A 5,654-nucleotide genomic window follows, 5' to 3' on the forward strand; every position below is an offset into this window, starting at 1 on the left:
GGAATATGTGGATTATCACCCGACAAAGAAGTACAAACAATTCTCTTTAAAGATAATGGTGGATGCAATGCTTAGCTAAAAGGAAATACATTAAAGAATATAGAACTAAACACATTTTGCTTAAATTCTTCTTTGTACATAGTCTTCAAAAGAGTGGTGATATTAATGTTCAACAAATATGATCCATTGGAATGCATTGACTAAAAGATCTCCATGAGCGTCAAAATGAGGGGGGAGTAAATACACACTGCATTCTTTTTTCCTTGATCGAGTTTTTGTCTCATTGGGTTTTGTGGCAAGGTTTTTAATGAGGCAGTATTTATGAATATCCAAGGGGGAGTATTATATATATATATATGGATGTCCATAATAATGGAGCATCACCAGGTTACCCAAAGATAAATATCATCATTAATTATTGATTGTATTTGTGGTACTTACTTGATTTTTTTAGATCATATTTATCTATATAATAAGGGTCCATCCCCATTGAAACAAGACAACAATAGTTTCACTGTCATTTTACACATCTCTCTATTACGTACTCTATCTATTTATTTTCCTTATACTTTACATTTTTGTATTCTTAATAGTTTTATAATAAAATTCAAATATTATTATAATAATAATAATAATATTTAATACTAGATATTCAATAATTATATTAATATAAATTCAAATATAATATTATTTAATACATACTCCTGATTTTTATTTTTTTTATCATTTATATATATTTAAAAAAAAACTACCTTACTCTTTTTTTTTCTTACTCAATCTATATTCAAATTAGGATCGTGCATTTATTACTTTATTTCACCAAAGAAATGAAAATAAAAACATCACCAACCGGATCATGCATATCAAATAAATAAGTTAGATTTTGCTTCTCAATCTCATGTCCCAAAAAATCATGTCTCCATTCTATCTCAACTCTCTTTAATAACTAACACAACAATTAATTTTAAGTACTAGCATCCAAATGATGTATAGTAAATTTAGACAGTCTTGTCATATTTTTTTATTATTATTTCCCATCTAATTTCTATTTTTTTGTTCATAAATAAATAAATAAAAAATTGGATCATTTTAAACACAGCCCAATTTCAATACCTACCCACTATATATATTGTAAAATAACATATTATATATATATATATATATTAATGAAACCAATATTTATATTATATTAAGTTCCAACCAATAACACACCAATATTTATATTATATTAAAGCACCATCCGTGCACGCACATTATCTTATGCTCAACAACAAGAAAGAGATATTGAAAAGAAAAAACAAACATTATCAAAGCTTCAATAATGGCACAGGAATACGTTATAATACCTTTTTTTTTCTCTTTGAAAAACCAAAAATATTCAGATACATTAATCATCTATAGGGATCAATAGTTGGATCTTCTCACATGTCGAGTAAGAGCATCTTCAGTAAAGTAACAAATTGGTGATCCATTGTTAAAATATAACTCATTTTACAAAAAAGTTAACTACAATAGTGTGTGGAAAGATGTGTCAAATTTGGGACATGCTAAAAGTTGTGTCAAATTTGGCACACAATATAGCATGATTAGGGCCGGTCCTGAATAAGATTGAGTCCTAGAAAATATTGAAGATTAGAGACCCTTTTTGTACAAAGTTTCTAAACGTTTATGGTATTTTTCAAAAGATTTTTAGAAAATGGGTCCTTGGGCTAATGGGGCCCTAGGCGTGGGCCTAACCCGCCTTAGCTCAAGGTCGGCTTTGAGCATGATGGATATTTTACATCACCATAATTGATACACTTTTTTATTTAATTTTATGTAATCTTATATTAAATATTATTATAATAATGATATTTTATAATATTTAATTATATTAATATAATTAATAAATGGGAAAAGTTGAGAACTACCCATTTTTAAGAATAGTTAACTAAAATTAGACACTAAATATATTTACTTGAACTTTACCCATTATTATCATGAGATTTCCCAAATTATCCTTATTTGAGCACATGATTCTAAGTGTTGTTGTAATGTATATTATATGTATCATATTATAGTTAAATTGGAAATACATTCTAATTGTAGTGTGTTAAAGGAGAAAAAAAAAAGCATGTAATTGAAGGGGTATAATGGGTACATCAATTGAAAATTTGGGTACTAAAATAAAAGTTAAAAATAGTGAGTAAAAATTAAAGTGTATAATTTAAAATGGGTACAAGATCTAATTTCCACTATATAATATTATACATTATTTATTTATTTTAAAAATCATTATTGCAACATTATTAGCTACCCATTATTGTAATTTTGCTTGGAGAATTAGAAGATATATGCTTTCAAATACCTATATTATATATGCTAAATTTACAAATTATTGGCAATATATGATTAAATATTTATTTCATAATTCTTCTCCCCTCTCTGTGGTAGAGCACCACCTCCCCTCATCATTTGGTGCGAGATATGTTAGTTTGAATGAAATTTTTAAAAAGTTTCATTGTTTGTGACAAAGATTTATCCTTTTATTATTCCTAGAAAAAAAAAATCCTCTTGATATTCACTATAGTGTTCTCGTGGTTAAAATAAAACTCACTTAAACATGTAGATTTAATATTACATCCCATCTAAAATATGTTTGTCATCTTCAATTATTAAAAATTTTATATAAAAAGTAGGTAAATAAGGGAAATTCTTAGTTTTTATATTGTACTTTTAAAATAAATTAAAAATAGATATTTATTAAGTAGAAATTAGATTCTGTACCTATTTTAAATGATACATTTTAATTTTTACCCACTATTATTAACTTTTATTTTAGTACCCAAATTTTCAATTGATGTACCCATTATACCCCTTCAATTACATGCTTTTTTTTCTTCTCCTTAAACACACTACAATTAGAATGTATTTCCAATTTAACTATAGTATGACACATATAATACACATTACAACAACACTTAGAATCATGTGCTCAAATAAGGGTAATTTGGGAAATCTCATGATAATAATAGGTAAAGTTCAAGTAAATATATTTAGTGTCTAATTTTAGTTAACTACTCTTAAAAATTGGTAGTTCTCAACTTTTCCCTATTATATATAGGCCTACTTTGTGTTCCTATAAATAGAGTGACATATTTCATATATCTCTCCACGCAACACAACACAACAAAAACCAATAAGATTTTGGGTACACAAAACAAAACATTATGAAATCTCAGGCTCAGTAGGCTACTATTCTCTTAGCTCTCTTTGGACTACTTCAGCTGGTATGTACAACTTCTTATCTTTATTTATTTCTCTAAATAATTTTTATTTAATTTTGAAGTAGTTAATTTTATCGTACAAGAATTTATTATTTATACTTTGTACATTATTATCAATGATTATGTGTTATTCATTTTTATGTACGTACTTGATCAAAATTTATTAATTTATATATAAATTGAAGTATTTATTACTCTTATTTCGGCAATAATGATTTTTTTTTTGTGGGAATGTAACATATATACAATGTTAAATTAGTATTATTTAATCGTGATTATATATTGAATTTATATCAGACACACATCTAATAAAATTAGACACGTTTAAAATATAAATAATTAACACCGCTAAAATGTAAATAATTAAAGTAAAAATAAATTGTTTTGACAAGAACCGTAAAAAAAAAAAGTAAATTTTTTTTGTTTGTATAAATCGGTTTTGAATGTAAATTTCTATACAATATTATCTTCAAATTTAAATCCATTTAAATTTTATTTATATAACTACCTCCTCATAACTCTCATCTAATATCTTTTTTTTTTCTTTGAATGTAGTACTTTATGAGTACTACTATTGAAGCAAGAAAAAATCCAGTGGGCGAATCCTTTGTCGAAAAATTGGATATTGGTGATGTTCAACCTAAAGAACAGATACAAGAAGAATCTGAGCCAAATCAATTAGCCCCATTGTTCTATGCCTATTATGGGAAAGAAAATTGTGTTGCAAAGTTAGTAATATCCACGCCTAAGAACATAGGTGTGGCTACAGTTTACCAAGGGGGTTATGTTCTTTCGAAAGATGTTGAAAATGGTAATGCTGTTATAACCGAAATTGGTGAAGACCACAATGATTTCAATGATGATGACAGCTAATTATTGGTCTGTCAATTGTACAATTCTGATATGGAATTCCTAAAAGTTAGGAATCATCCGTACTATGAAATATTCCCTGTAGTATTCCTTTTTAGATCTTTTATCATTGTAGTATATATATACATGTTCACCTCATTGTATTGTAACCGATTATTGAGCAGTAAATACAATTAGTAGAGCAGAGCAAACGTTTCATTCCTTTTTCTTCCTTTTAAACTTGGTATCAGAGCAAGTTGATCCATGGCCGCTCCTGCCGATTCCAGTGCTACCACAGAAGACTCTGCAACTCCTCCTGCTCCGGTTCCATCAGCACAATCTACTGGTGCTTCTCCTTCAGTCTCAATCTTTCAAAGTCTCGCTCCTCTCACTCTAAAACTTGACAGAGGAAATTATACCTTTTGGAAATCTCAAGTCTTACCTGCATTGCGTGCCCATGACCTTGAAGGCTTTGTTCTTGGAACAAAAGTTTGTCCTCCACAGTTTGTGGACAATACGATTGGAGGCACCACACCAGAAGAAACTCGACAACTCAATGTTGGCTATGCATTATGGCGTAGAACAGATCAAGCAATCATGAGTTGGTTGCTCAACTCAATCTCTGAGACCATGTTTGGTCATGTGGTAAGATGCACCACCAGCTTTGAAGTTTGGCACACCTTGGAACTACTATTTACCACTCAGTCGAAGGCCAGAACCCTGCAGATTCGATTTCAGCTCCAATCATTGAAAAAGGGAAATCTGTCCATATATGACTATATGATGAAAATGACAGGTCTTGCTGAGAATCTCTCTGCTGCAGGACAACTCATATCTGATGAGGAGTTGATTCTCTATATCCTTGGAGGTTTGGGGCATGATTATGAACCTGTTGTTATTACTCTAACATCTCGAGCTAACCCTATAACCTTACAGGAAGTGCAGTTCCTCTTGCAGAGCCAAGAAATGTGTTTGGAGCAACTAAATGCTCCTACTCCAGGTGACTTAAACACTCCCAGTGCCAACCTTGCTGCTCAGTTCCGAAGGTCTGCTATCATCAGTGGTGACTCCACTGGATTCAACCCTCAAGGAAGAGGTTACTCACCACGAGGTCGTGACCGCGGTAGAGGAGGAGGACGAGGAAATCGTCCCGTTTGTCAACTTTGCAATAGAGTTGGTCATGTGGTTTCCAAATGTTTTCACCGTTTTGACATTAACTTTCAGACACCTGCACCAGGCTCAAACCAGCCTAATCCAAATGCTTCCTCAGGACAGCAGCCTTCTGGTCAGGGACCACAAGCCTATTACTCTTCTTCCTCCACTGACATGCATCAAGACAATGCCTGGTACATAGACAGTGGGGCAACAAATCACATCACTTCCGATGGCCAAAATCTGTAGCACAAATATGAAAACAAAGGTATAACTCAGTTGTTAATTGCAAATGGCCAACCTCTTCATGTTACTGAAATTGGAAATAGCATCTTAAATATGAATGAAACCTGTCTGCTGCTTAATAACATGTTCTGTGTGCCTAAA

This window comes from Humulus lupulus, chromosome 5 (assembly GCF_963169125.1).
Source record: "Humulus lupulus chromosome 5, drHumLupu1.1, whole genome shotgun sequence".
In the NCBI taxonomy this organism is placed as follows: Eukaryota; Viridiplantae; Streptophyta; class Magnoliopsida; order Rosales; family Cannabaceae; genus Humulus; species Humulus lupulus.